This window comes from Eptesicus fuscus, chromosome 4 (genome assembly GCF_027574615.1).
Source record: "Eptesicus fuscus isolate TK198812 chromosome 4, DD_ASM_mEF_20220401, whole genome shotgun sequence".
Classification (NCBI taxonomy): domain Eukaryota; kingdom Metazoa; phylum Chordata; class Mammalia; order Chiroptera; family Vespertilionidae; genus Eptesicus; species Eptesicus fuscus.
In genome coordinates this window covers 77,374,322-77,389,867 of record NC_072476.1, presented here as the reverse complement: position 1 = coordinate 77,389,867, position 15,546 = coordinate 77,374,322, and the positions used below count along the sequence as shown (strand labels likewise).

General features: G+C 37.5%; 1 long non-coding RNA gene across 1 annotated transcript in view; it reads right to left on the bottom strand.

Annotated features, from left to right (window-relative positions):
* LOC129148728 (uncharacterized) overlaps nucleotides 1-13,838 on the bottom strand; it is a 38,941-nt gene extending 25,103 nt beyond the window's left edge. The window contains exon 1 of the long non-coding RNA XR_008555693.1: nucleotides 13,813-13,838. This is a non-coding gene — a long non-coding RNA (uncharacterized LOC129148728). The remainder of the gene's footprint in view (nucleotides 1-13,812) is intronic.
* Nucleotides 13,839-15,546: the final 1,708 nt, after the last annotated feature.

Below are 15,546 nucleotides of genomic sequence, written 5' to 3'. Positions count from 1 at the left end.
TCCTCCCTCCCTTTTACTCTCTCTAAAAATTAATGGGAAACAATATCTTAGGGTGAGAATTAACAAAAAGAATAACAAATAAAAAGGCACAAACACACACACACACACACACACACACACACACGCTCACACGCTCACACACATGCCCACATACACATACCACCTGCCACTCTGGCTTCTGATTAAGGGCACCCTATGAAACTTACTCCAAATGAGAGTGAGAATTGGGGATTCACAATAATACTGCTATTGTGATTACTCAAAGTACCTTTATTCAGGGCCACCCAGAAGGAACCTGACCCAGTTGTTCTCATATGCTCTTGTGGTTGAGTGTATGGCTCCTATAATTTTTCATCACCTCAGATTTTAGGATTAGGTAGCTTTGAAACAAATCTCAGAGCACACATATATTTGCACACATGACTGAGGCCCTGAGGCCCATATTGGAGGGGAATGCATGGGACTGGCACAGAATGGGACACATGGCAAGAAGCATGCTCAACCAAAATGATCGCTGCTCAGAGGGAAGCTGGCAACTCTTCAAGGACTGTCACCAGAGTCCTTAGCCAACCTGGGCCAGGATCATCAAGTTATAGAATATAGGCATTAGAAAGGATTGTATAGAGAGCCATTGAATTCAACCCTCTCATTTTATGTTGAAGAGACTGAAGCCTGAGTAATATGACTTATCCCAAATCTCCCAGTTGATTCGCACTAGAGCCAAAACAAGAACTCGGGTCTCTGACCAACAGTCAAATGCTCTTCCTACAACACCATATTCTTTCCTATAATTATTTCATATCTGCCACCACCTGCCCAAACACTGTCTTGTTGAATATTAAAGTAAGTGAGGAAAAAAAACATGAGTTGACCTAAATTGCCTGAATAATTGTGACGGCTTATCCAGGCATGGTCCCATATGACATCGGAGAGTCCACACATTTTCAAGATACTAGTACTTTCAAATCATAAATCCATGTGAAAGTGAGTAAAGTGAATGCCAAACAAAATACTTTCCTCCTCAGGACCCTCACCTGCCTCACCATTTCTTCTAGACGTTCCTCACCCTCCCTGTACCTACTATCACTGCAGTGCTGAGCTGACCATGTCATGAGTAAGCACATTCTCTATTTGTGAAAGAAAAATCGATGTATAGGTTAGTGATCTCTGGCCCAGGTTCTTGGGTTCACACAATAAAGTAACCAATAGCCAGCTCCATAAAATCAGAAGCACCAATCTGGGCTATTGAGTCAGAAAAAATGTGTGCTGAGAGGCAACTTTGTTGTTGTTGTTGTTATTGCTCTGTCACAGCAAATTGCTAACCCCCGATTTCCTTGCTCAAAGAAAGGAAATAGTAGCATCTTCCTCTCAGGACTCTTTAAATAAAGCTAACATGTGCAATGTTTCTGTATTTTAAGATATTTAGTAAACACAAGTAGCTTTCTTTTCCCTGTCTCCTACTCCCCTGCCCAAAGAAGGGTTTAATGTTTTCGCAAAGATTATTCTTCAGATAAGATTCTATTTACTCTGGCCAGTTAGCAAAGAGCTTGCCTTGATCAGAACTATTTCCTAACTTCAGCTCAGCATCCGGCCACTGATGGCTTTGGTTATTAACATCAAGAGAAGTTCCATACCTCCGAGGACATGAGACAAATCTGAGCTGTAGGGTCAAGATAGGAGACTTTCAAGCAGGAGATAGCCATCTGCTCCCACTGCCTAACTTGTCGATGGCTCTCCCGCAGTGAGAAATCTGAAAGACACATTCTTATGGCTTCCTTACGCACTATAAACTAAGCAACATGAATGTTATTGAACATACAAAGCACACGAGTAGCAAGGTAAATAGCCAACTGACACAAGTAAGGCAGCAAATCAGGATCATGTTGGCACTCAAGTTCTCTCATTGAACACTAAGAAAAAAATAGCAACAGGTAGAACAAGAATCTAAAATGTCTGCCTTCATCCTGTGACTTCTCAGTTTATGCCCCAGTAATATTCACAGCCTGGTGAGCACTAATCACAGTGAGACGCTGAACAAAACATTACATATGCATTATCTCATTTTATCATCATATCAGACTCTGTTGAGGAAATATTATCTCCAGTTTACTGATGAGGAGAATGAAGATCAGCCAGGTTAAGGAACTTGTCCAAGATTATACAACTAGCAGTTGACACAGCTGAGATTAAAACATTTCTGCACTCCTAAGCCACTGAACTCTATTCTCCTTTCCTTTGTGAAAGTTTGAAAAACAAAACAAAAAAACAACAAAACAGCAATCTAAGTGACTGTTTACAACTCAGTGAGGTCAACTTGATTCTATCTTAGACACAGTCAAAATTAATTGCTATATTAATTCACCAATCTATTTTTCCCTGCTGTGGGTAAGAAATTATGAGCACTTATCCTCATTTTTTCTAACGTGATCTATTTACAAGCCCTCTCAAAGCTGGAAATTTTTCTAAAACATTATGAAACTGAGAGATCCATGCAGCTGTTTACCAAAACCATGTCTCCAAGTTACACAGCATAATATGTTGTCTATAGATTAGAAACCTTACCTTTGTCCTCTGTGGTAAAGCCTAAAGTTTTCCAAGCGTCCATATATCTTAGATTCCATTTTCTGTCAGTCAGTCCATAAATAACTTACTGAACATTACTGAAATCCCACTGGGAGTAGTAGGTAGGGTTCAAAGAAAATAGAGGTTTATGCTTCCATTTCTAAGAACATCCATTACAATCAATTTTGAGAAATAGACAATACGCTCAAGATGGAAATGTAAGATCACTTTAAATAATGTACAAACATATTCAAGTGCATTTGGTCATCATAACCCCATAAGAAGAAAAGTCATGTAACTTTTTACAGGGAACAATGTAATTGCCTGTGGGAGGGGATGAGTGGAGTTTGATCTGAACCAGGAGTACTAGCCTTGATTTTGCTATAACTGACAGTGTGAGCTAGAGCTTACCAGTGAATCCTTCCAGAACTGGATTTCTTCTCCATAAAATTAAGCAGTTAGTCAAGACCAGTGACTCTCAAACTATGCAAGGCCAAGAACCACTTCTTTCTCCTCCTTCCAATAATCGCAACATATGGTTCAATTGGATCTAAGCTGGAGGTGGAGGGAGGTGAAGATTCCCTCTATGTACCCTGAGAAATCTCTCAAGCTGTTCATGGGACTGTGTGCTTCCCAAAGACACAATTTGAAAACCTCTCTTCTAGATAGTATCTAAGGTACCTTCTTGCATTAATGTATGATGACTCTATGGGTCATGGAACTATGTGGTTCCCAAGGTATGATATAGGCATGTTTTAGCCTGTGTTTCCCAAAGTTTGAGACAGACACTCCTGTGCTAGTGGTATCTTTGGGAATGTGATCCTTTAGAGCAGAGGTGCATGATATAGGAGTAAAACATGAAAGGGAAGAAAACCTGTGCAAAAATATGTTGTAAAGTTGGCTTCTGCTATAGGCAACTGGTGGTCCACTCTGCTGGGACCTTCTGAGGAATCTTGTAAAATATGTCAAAGAACTGATCACATAGGGCAGCCAGGAAAGCATGTATGCTCCCATCTCCCAATGCTAAAGAATGGCCCCAGGCATTATCACCCTTCTGCTTCTGGTTATGTATAAGTGAGTCTCCAGCAATTCTGCACAGTAGAGAAGAAGCAAGAGGTATCTGACTGGGACAGAGACAAAGTGCTGGGAAGTTCTGACCCCTGAGAGGTGCGCTGATCTGATCAGATTCTGCAAGGAACAAATCACCCACTGCAGCAGTGGCCAGAGTAAAGATCAAGGCTAAGAGGATTCTGGAAAGGAATGCTACAGGTGTCCAGTAGAATATTCTTGTAACTTGAAAATAAACATGTGTTACATAAAGCCATTTTCCACAGAGATGTATCTGTGACAGGAGATAGGGAACATAGTTAAGGAAATATCAGAAGGAGCGAGAAAGTATTGCAAATATTATTCTAAGTAAACTATATCCTCTAATATTTGTTAATATATTAGCAAATATAGTTTACTTGGAATAATAATATATATATTTTTTAATCCTCACCCAAGGATATTTTTTATTTATTTTTATTGATTTTAAAGAAAGAGGAAAAGAGAGAGAGAGAGAGAGAGAGAGAGAGAGAGAGAAACATCAATGTGAGAAACATTGATCAGTTGCCTCCCATACATACCCCAATTGAATCCACAAGCTAGGTATGTGCCCTGACCAGGAATCAAAGCCATCAAAGCTGCAACCTTTTGGCTATGGGACAATGCTCCAACCAACTGAGCCACTCAGCCAGGGCTATCCACTTATATATTTTTTAAAGTCTCAGAATTCTTCAAATACAATCAACAATATCTGAAATTCCAGCCAGAATATAGAATGATCTAGTTTTCATTCTAGTATGTGCTTAATATTATTGCATTATTGCATTATTCTGGAATTAATCTGATTTTCACAATATGGACAATAGCCAATCACTGCCTAGACATCATCTGTACTTAATAAACAACACATTTCCACCACTTATGTTTGAGATAATTTTGTAAAGTCATTTATTCAGAGCTGGAAGGGACTTTAGAAAATGATGTGTCAAACCAATGCCACTAAGTGATATAAGACTTCCCTCAAGAGCCTTCACTAGAAATAGTCATTCAACATGTGCTGTCACCAGAGAATCAAGATGAAATACCTGGCTTAGTTTTGAGCATCTCTTTTTGCCAGAGTGCTTACAGTTGTCATAAAGTTAGGCTGCTAATTTGCCCTCCACCAGTAAATGCTATCTAAGGCAAAACACACTTTAGCCTAAAAATTGTTAAGTTTAAGGATGCTAGGTTTGAAAAAACACTTTTTTCCAATTCTCTACTACAAAAATCATATGATCATGACTTGCTACCCCACTGTAGCAGATAAATCATTGTCAATGTGAGCTTTACTGTGCTTTGAAGTATCTGTGATGGCTATAAAAAGATTTCTGTTTATGAATACTGCACACATTATGGGCTCTCATTTTCTTTATACATCAAAGGCTGATGCCTATTAACAGAATAAAAATACTCGTGCACCAGGACAAAAATGATTAATCTAAAATTATGTACAGACTCTGATACTCATCTAACATGCCAAGACAATTTTGCATTCTAACCCAATTTCTCTTCTCTACACTCTCCCTAAAGGGAAAAGATAATTGGTACTTGGAAAGAAATTAAGTTTATCTACACAATAAAGGGCTGAGAGAAATCTGTGGAGGAGGAGAAGGAGGCAAAGGCTCTTTGGGTTTGTGCTGGGAATTATGGATGAAGATCAGGAGAATCTGAATTGCTGGAATAAGTGAAGGAAATGAAGAGATGGGACAGATATCAACATTTTTGTGGACTGGAGAGTAATATTCTTAAATATTCTTTGCAGGAAATTATAGAGAAAGAAATTTACTTACAATTTATGTTGCCCATTGAACTGTTCTTGTTCATTGATATGTGTTTTTTTTGTGTCTATAGCGGTTACACTACTCTCCTCCAAGTAAAACCCAAAATCAGTAAGAACCAGCACTCATTTATGATTTTAAAAATCTCAGCAAAGTGGGAATAGGGGAAATCATACCTCAACATAAAAAAGGCCATATATGACAAACCCACAGCCAACATCATATTCCATGCGGCAAAAACTAAAAGTGTTTCCCTGATTAGGGACAAGGCAGAGATGTCTGCTTTCACCACTCTTATTCAGCATATTACTGGAAGTCCTAGCCACAGCAATCAGACAAGAAAAAGAAATAAAAGGCATCCAAATTGGAAAGAAGGAAATAAAACTGTCATTATTTGTAGATGATATGGAATTGTATATAGAAAACCCTATAGACTGCACTAAAAAACTACTAGATCTTATATTTGGATTTGGCAAAGAGTGAGGATACAAAATTAGTATTCATAAATCAGTTGCATTTTTATATAATAATGAATTATCAGAAAGAGAAATTAAGAAAACAGTATTGTTTACTCTTATAACAACAACAAATATAAGGTACCCATGAATATATTTAACCAGGGCGGTAGAAGACCTGTACTTAGAAAATTATAAGATACTGAAGAAAGAAATTGAGGAATATACAAATAAAGAGAAGCACATATCGTGTTCATAGAAAGGAAAATTTAACATCATTAAAATGTTCCAAAGCAATCTATAGATTCAATGCAATTCCTATTGAAATAGCAATGGCATACTTCACAGATCTAGAAAAATATTCCAAAAATTTACATAGAACCAAAAAATACCCTGAATAACCATAGCAATCTGGAGGAAGAAGAACAAAGTTGGAGATATCACACTACTTGATATCAAACTATACTACAAGCCCATAGTAATCAAAACAGCATAGTATTTGTACAAAAACAGGCATACAGATCAATGGAACAGAATATAGAGCACAAAAATAAACACCTTTATAGTCAATTAAATTTGACAAAGGAGGCAAGAGCATTCAATGGGGTAAAGACAGTCTCTTCAATAAATTGTGTTGGGGAAATTGGACAAATACATGCATAAAAATGAAACTAGACCACCAACTTACACCATACACAAGAATAAACTCAAAATGTATAAAAGGCTTAAATGTCAGTCATGAAACCATAAAATTCTTTAGCAGAAAACATAGGCAGTAATATCTTTGCCGATATATCTTCTGAGGCAAGGGAAACAAAGGGAAAAATAAACATATGGTGCTATATCAAACTAAAAAGCTTTTGCACAGCAAAAGAAGCCATCAAAAATGAAAAGGGAGCCCACTGAAAGGAAGAACATATTTGTCAATGATACATCTGATAAGAGGTTAATTTCCAAAATATATAAAGAACTCATACAACTCAACACCAAGAAGACAAAAAAAAAAAAAATTAAAAATTGGGCAAAGGACCTGAATAGACACTTCTTCAAAGGGAACATAGAGATGGCCAATAGACATATGAAAAAAAAAATGTTCAATGTCACTAATCCTCAGAGAGACACAAATTAAAACCACAATGAAATATCACCTCACACCTGTCAACAAACAAGTGTTGGCAAGGATGTGGAGTGAAGTGAATCCTCCTGCACTGCTGGTGGGAATGTAGACTGGTGCAGCCACTGTGGAAAACAGTATGGAGTTTCCTCAAATAATTAAAAATAGAATGCCTTTTGACCCAGCAATCCCACTTCTGGGAATAGACATATGAAAAAACCTGAAACACTAATTCAAGAGAATATATGCACTCCTATGTTCATTGCAGCATTATTTATAATAGCAACGATCTGGAAACAACCCAAGTGCCCATCAGTAGATGAGTGGATAAAAAAAAAAAGCTGTGGTACATTTATACAATGTACCAACATGGATAGGCCTGGATATTTTTATGCTAAGTGAAATAAGCCTTAGCATAAAAAGAGAAAGACAAATACCATATGATCTCACTTATATGTGGAGCCTAATGAGTAAAATAAGCTGATGAACAAAATAGAAACAGGCATGGATACATGGAGCAGACTGACAGCAGTCAGAGGGGAGCAGTGTTGAGGGAGCTGGATGAAAGAAGGTGAAAGGATTAAGAAAAAAACACACATATGTATAACATACAGACACAGACAACAGTGTGGTGATAGCCAGAAGGGAAAGGGGTGGGGGTAGGTAGAAGTGGGCAAAGGGGGGATTAAAAAAAAAAGATATTTCCTGGCTGTTGTGACTCAGTGGTTGAGTGTTAACCTATGAACCAGGAGGTCATGGTTCGTTTTCAGGTCAGGCCACATGCCCAGGCTCAATCTCCAGTGGTGGGTGTGCAAGAGGCAGCCAATCAATGATTCTCTCTAATCGCTGATTTTCCTCTCTCTCTCTCCCTCTCCCTTCCTCTCTGAAATCAATTAAAATACATATATATATATCCTTATTTTCAAAACAAAAAGATACTAACCAGGTATGTGAAAATAGCCCAGTTGCTGATTTATTTGGCTTTATTTCTTGGTTTTTATATTTGTATTGGCTTCTTTTTTTTTCTTTTTTTTTTACCATTACATACTTAAAACTCTTTCTTGGCTTAGCTTTTGAAATACTTCTTCTGAGTGTAACAGCCATTGTGGTTAAGTTTCCACTGCATTGTTAGTCATTTCATTTCATTCACCAGACACATATTGTGTGCCAACCATATGGCAGGGTCGACACTGAGAAACAGAGGTTGGAGATGAGCAATGATCAGGCCTTGCTCTGAAAGCTCAAGAGCTGCCAGGGGTGGTCCTGGCATCTTCTCCAGGGCACCTGAGCGGGAGTGTTTACAGATCCATATGTATCAATATTGGTATTCACAGTATTACAGGCCATGGTCTTAGGAAGCTTATTATGCCTTTGATTGCCAAGTCAGGGCACCCACCAAGATAAGTTCAACTTTGGATGTATACTAGGGTGGGTGGAAAGTGAAAAATATAATCATTCATCCAGATACATTGCCAATATCTGGAAATTTCTGGGCAACTATCTAATTTTCTTCACTTTCATCTTGATGTTTAGCCTCATAAAGCCATATGCTGAGTGTAAGCACTTGCAGAAATGCATATCCTTGGCTTCAAGGGTATTTTCATTTGATTGGAGGTGATAACACAACTGGAACTGAGTCGTGCCATTGGACATATTCCTCCCATTCCAGTAAAAATGGTTGGAGGATGTTCAATACCTGAAAGTAGCCAGAACTTCAAGTCGGACATTTCAGCAATAAATTTATCACTTCGGAACCTGAATTTTGTTGACATGTAAACTTTTTAAAAATAAATTCTTCAAGCTGGGAAGGTGCCCAGCATTTTAAGCCTTGAACCATACGAAGAGAATCATATTGTAAATGGAAATAAGTTCTTTAATATAAACTGGGCGACCATTCAATCACTAAGCCTGGCTTTGCAGTACCCTATTTAATCCACTGAGTGTTCTGTTCTTTTCCATTCATCTAACATGAGCCATAAATATGTTGCTTCTCATTTTGCTCTCTGAGGATATTTCTTTTCCTTATCATGACTTAGAGGCAGCCAGAAGAATAGTATTCATGCCTGGAAATGAATTATGAATCATTCAGTAGTTTCAGAATCCAAAGGGATAAGAAAAGCAATAATCCCAAATATTTCAATCATCTTGTTTTACTCCCACCACCACCCCCTTTTTTTTTTTTTTTCAAGAAAATGCTATAATTTGAAAGCTTGCTACAACATTTTCTTATTAAAGTCATGAACAGACATCCTGGAGAGACTAGGTAAGGATAAAAAAAGCGAGGCAGATGAACAAGAAAACCTATTTAAATGCACCCTTATCAGATAAAATTTTGATGATCAATGTATGGGCCAGGATGGGAAGACAGGAAAGAATGGATTGTAGCTTTGTCTTCAAGGTGTAGCTTGCTGCTTTCCACCAAATAGGAAGGCAGAGTGTCTCTTTTCTGTTTTGAGTCAGACCTAGCCAGGATGTCTGAAGGCCCATTCAAGAACCAAGGCTGGTCCAGTTGGAAGTGACCTTGTGATCTGACAGAAAAGAGCATCTGTATTTGGGAAGCTCAGCCTGTGCCAAAAATAAAACTAGTGGAACCCGGGAACTGCCCTCATATTCCAAGATAAACTAAATGAGTTAAATAAGTAGTAAGTCTGAATGAACATTCAAAATCTTTGATAGCTAAAAAGGGATCATATACAAGGAACATGGTCACACCTTGGGTCAGACTTAAAGAGGAGAATCTGACTTAATATATATAAATAACAGCGTGGTGGTTTTGTTTTTTTTACCTACAGAGTAATAAAAGCAATATACAAAGATCTTTTTTTATGGTCAGTATCTTCCTATTGTATATGCCAAAAATCATGTAAAGTATCTACAGTCTCATTAACAAATACTAGAGGTTATGTATTTTATGTGATGGTCCCACACATAGACTTTATTAGTAAAGATTTATTGATATAGATTTATTAGAAAAATAGTAAAGATTATCTCAGGAGGCCTGGTTCCCAGTTTTCCTATCTCCTGTCTCAAAGCCTATTTTTTAATCCCATAGCTATGTAACATTTAATTGCATCAGGTCCTTTCCAGTAGCTGTGCCAGCGACCATTGTTTATCTGCCAGTATCCATTTGCTTCTTCCTTTTTCTATAACTGTGATTTATTCCTAGGGTTGCCAGATTTTGCAAACAAAAATACACATTGCCAAGATAAGCTTGACTTTTAGAAAAACAACAAATTTTTAGTATATGTCCCAAATATTGTACACTTATACAAAAAATGTTTATATGAACATCTGATTTAACTGGCTAGTCTTTATTTTATCATGCAACCTGACTAACTGCTTATATTTCTGCCCAGCTAAGACCACATTTCCAAGGCTCAGACTATGATGTGACCATGTGACCAAGTTCCAGTAATGAGGTAGAAGCTTATGTTGAGTGATGATCCTACCGTCTCCATAAAAGAAAGAGCCATATTCTTCTCCTCCCTCCCCCATCCTCCATACTGCTGTCTGAGAAGCATAAGCTAGAAGAAGGGGACAAGGGCAGTCGTGGCCATACCATAGCTCTAGTAGAGATGGAAGGAGCCGTGGTCCCCAGAAACATCGTGTGGCTGACATGCAGCCCTAAGCTGCCTTTCTGCAAATGTCCCTTAAGAGACGGGAGGGGAATGAAGAGAGCAAGACCAACTTCTGTCTTATGTAAACCACCATTATTTGAGGTTTTCTGTTATATTCCTTTGAACTCAATCCTAACTGATTTACAGACTTGCCTTCTCAGAGATTTGGGGACACACCCAAACCAAAATCTGTGGAAAATAGCGTATTCGAAAGGCTCTGAATGCTCACAGTCACACAGATCTCATTCTCTCTCTGACTTTCTCTTATACACATAGAGATTCACTTTCTTTTCTGAAGCCCTGGGACTTCTAACTTCTGCTCTATCTTGTTCTTGACAGTACTCTGAATTAATTCTAAGAATCTAGAAAAAAAGAGTGCCCATGCTTAGAGAACTTGAAATTACAGCTAAATTGTATTTAGGAATTGCATGTAAGAGGTTGCATGGCCATTTTGACAGAAATAGTTTGCTGATAGTTTTTAGTATGCTATCTGGTAGCAGGGAGAAAAAATAATTGATTAAAATAACTGAATATTTGGGAGTATCTTTGGCTTTCAGATATGTAAAAATAAATTCCTGACAATAATGATACCTTGTATAAGAGAAAGAGACCAATATATCATTCCTTGACATTTTCCCAGGTCAAAATACCCATATATAAATTGGTAGTCCAAATGGGCAATGTAGATATTTTTAATTCAGTGCTTGAAATTTGCCAATTTCAACATTTTTCTTGGTGCCATGAAAAATGTTGCCACTGGCAGGCATTCCACAGTAAGTAGGAAGGCAAAAATAGTGTCAAATGATGGAAGTAGGAGAACAGGAGTCTCTACATTTTCATTAATGGATCATTCAGTATCCTTGATTAAGAGACTAATGTTTCATACCTTAAAGAGGATATAGAAATGAGAAGAACCAAAGGAATATGACCTTCAAATGAAATATATAAAAGTAGAAGCATGGCAAGGATAAGATATTAAAAAGATTGTATATTGCTTGGCTTGTTATAATAAAACACAGCTGCCATTGGTAGACTTTTGAAAGGCTGAAAGTTTCAGAAACTGGTTAGAAAGTTAATGTTATCTGTGGTGGGAATGAATTGCATTCTCCCAAAATTCATGCCCACCCAGACCCTCAGAATGTGACCTATTTGGAAATAGTGTCTTTGCAGAAATAATTAGTTAAGTTGAGGTCATACTGGATTAAATGGGCTCTAAATTTAGTGACTGCTGTCTTTATAAGAAGAGAAGAGGTCATACAGAGGGACACACAGGAAAGGCCATGTGGCAGCAGAGGCAGATGGTGGAGTGATGCAGTAACAAGCCAAGGAATGCCAAAGGCTGCTGGCAGTCACCAGAAGCTGGGACAGAGTATGAATCAGATTCTCCCTCAGAGACTCCAGAAGGAATCAGTCCTGCTGACACCTTGATTTTGAACTTTTCACCTCCAGAACAGGGAGAGAATAAATGTTTGTTATATGAAGCCACCCAATTTATGATGCTTTATTACGGTAGCCCTAGGAAACTAATATATCATCTAGTGCCCCCATTTTGAAGGCAAGATACTGTACATATCTTTAAAAGATACCACTGGACCATGGGGCAATCAGAAAATTCCAATGCTTATTTTTCCACTTCTCTGGACAGTGACCAATGGATGCTATTGAAAAGCAATGTTTGCAGGCTCTTTGTTTATTTGAAGAGCTTTTATTCTGTCTGCCAAGTTGGAAGGACTCTTAAATTATGTCTTTTGTTGAAAGTCCAGTTGCTTTTGTTTGCATTTTGTGGCTCCATTGCCTGTTGTTTTAGTTTTAAAGGAAAGGAAAGCAAAATGTTAAAAAATGAAGCAAAGCAAAGTTTCGTCAGCATTTCAAGGTCTCTGAGACTCTCCAAACATAATAGCATAATCAGTGTGTCTTACATCCTAAGTGTGTGGGATCAGATATACATATATTAAGAGATAAAATATAAAATGTTAGAGAAGATATTAAATATTGATCACATGAACTCTGAGTGATAGTTTTTTAAAATGCTGAAAGTATCCTGGTGGAGTCAGATAAATATTATTTTATTATAATTTAGATATTGTATATTTCAAGTGTTCTTAAAAATGTGTTTACATTTTTTTAACATTAAGAATTACTTTAGCTGTGTTGGTGTGGCTCAGTTGGTAGGGCATCGTTCTGTGCTCCAAGAGGTCGCTGGTTTGACTCCCAGTCAGGGCACATGCTTGGGCTGTGGGCTTGATCCCTAGTAGGCAGCAGACCAATGTTGTGCTCTCACATCAATGTTTCTCTCTCCTTCTCTTTTCCATTCTCTCACAAAAACAATAAACTATTCTAAAAAAAATAATTACTTTAAAACAATATTTTGAGAGGGAATTCTAGGAAGTTGGTGGCAGCAGCAGGCAATTTTTTAAACCTTCTGAATCCCCACATAAAAACAGATTTACTAGATCACAGAACCAATAACTCATGGTTGACCTTTACAGCAAAACTATGTGATAAGGAATCACCATAAACTCCCAAATATAAGCAGGCGTAACAATACAAACTGATAGTCAGAAGACCAGCATGATCTCCATGACAGGGCAGGAGAAAGCAGAAGGGACAAGGGTATGGCTGCAAGACTTGAGAACTGGAGCATTCCAAATGTTCTGTTTACCACACCACCACCTCTAGCAACTGTGCCACTATGTGCTACAAGCCCATGTTACGGATTTAACCCACCTACTGAGTGTTGCCAAAGGAATGGACTTGTGTTTGATCAAACCTCTGGATCCAGCTGCCAATTTGCAGGAAATTTAGAGAATAGAGGAACATGTTATGTGAAACCAAAAATATATAGTCAACAAAATCCTGAGAGTGGAAAACTGTACAAATCAAATGCCCTAGTCACAGAAAAACTGAAGGATAAGAAAGAGAGGGACAGAGGGTGTGTAGATTTAAAGATTTTAAAAACATGCAATTTTTTAAATAGGCAAAAAAAAAAAAAAGCTTTATGTCAATATATTTCAAAACCTTAAGAGAAAAGAAAACATTAATAGTCCTATAGCCATTTGACAATAGTTCAAAATTTAAACAATAGTTTAAAATTTCCCTAATAAGAAAAAAAAAATCAGGTTTAGATAGTTTTATCAGAAAGATCTGTCAACTTGTGGATAAAAGTTTATCCCAATCTTATACAAGCCAGTCTACGTAACTCAGCCTCCTTTGCTGTAGGTGTGGTCACATGACTCAGTTTTTGAGAGTGGAATGTGTGTGATTGTGATATGCTGTGCCATTGCCAGGCAGCCCTGCACCTTGGAGACTTCCCATGTAATCCATGGCACTGTCTCTGTTGCCATTTCTGGCAGCTGGATGCAGAGTAAGTAGCAGAGGACTTCAAGGCCTTAAAGTATGGTAGAGACATAAAAAGGAGTTTGTTCCCAAAATGACCATATGATATACTGCCTGTGAATAAAGGAAAACTGATTAGACTTGCAAAAGTGAGAAATACATTTCATTAGTTTCAGCCACTATGTTACAGAAGTTAGTGTTACTTATTGTAGCTTGTATAATACCAAACTCAACAAGCATGAGATTATAGAAAATTACATGCTAATCTCACTCAGACTAAAATAAAAAAAAGCAATCAACTCTTTTAGAATCTATTTGATTCCTTAGTTCAGCTATCCTGAGATTATATAGACAGTTTAAATACTATGTTATCTATATCTATTAGATGAGTTTCAAATAGAAGAAGTTTACAGAGTGAGTACACAAAAAATAACTATGAGAATTCACAGACAAATGATTGATATGATAAGTCAATAAAACCATTGGGTATAAAAGTTAATTGCACTTTAATCAATAATATTCATCTAGTGAATATAATTTAAATATATATATACATATATATATAATATATAATTGATATTATAATGTTCCTAAAACAAGGGAATTTTAAAAATATGCATGAATTTCATAGGTTGTACTATCATTCAGCAAATATTCACTCTTCTCCCTGTCCATGAGTGGGATATGCTTTCTTGTATCATTTATGTTGGGCATGACCGTGTGACTTGTGTCAGATTTTAGCACACAAACAGAAATTGCTGATAGCCTTATGAGGGTTCCCTGGTAAATGACAAGCTTCTGTTCTGTTGCTTTCAAGATTTAATTCCTTTTTATTCTTTTTGCTGCTCTGACTTGATAATTTTAAACGATCTATTTTTGAGCCACTGATTCTTTCTTTCTGCTTGGTTGAGTGTGCTGCTAAAACTCTCTATTGAGTGTTTTACTTTAGTCATTGTATTCTTCAGCTCCAAAATGTGTTATATTCTTTTTTATGTTTCTATTTCTTGTTGAATTTCTCATTTTGTTCTTGCATTGTTTTTCCTGATTTCATTAAATTGTTTATCTGTGTTCTCTTATAATTCTCTCTGAGCATTTTTAGAACACTTATTTTGAATTCTTTGTCAGCAATTCATGGATCTCAATTTTTTTAAATCAGTTACTGAAAGTTTGTTGTATTCCCTTGGTAGTGTCCTTTTTCCCTGATTCTTCATGATTCCTGTAGCCTTGCATAGGTATCTGGGCACATGATGAAGCAATCATCTCTTCCAGACTTTCTGGACTGACTTTAGTAAGGAAAGACTTTCAGCTGTGGTGAGGGCACACTGCTGTATGCTGTGACTCTGTGCCTGGTGGTGTGGGGCACCATGTATAGGGGCATGTGGAGACTTTGGGTCCAGGGGCTGTGGTGTTGTGTCAACTTAAGCAGCTGGGTCCATGACTTCAACAACGTGTGTGGTCCTTGGTGAGAGCGGTGGGTGGAGGCATCCACAGTGGCTGCAGGTCATGCACTGGAGCAGAGGCCCTGGCTGTCCTCAGGTGCTTGCATGACAGCAGGAGCTAGCCACCATTGTGTGCACAGCAGTGGAGACTGTTAATGG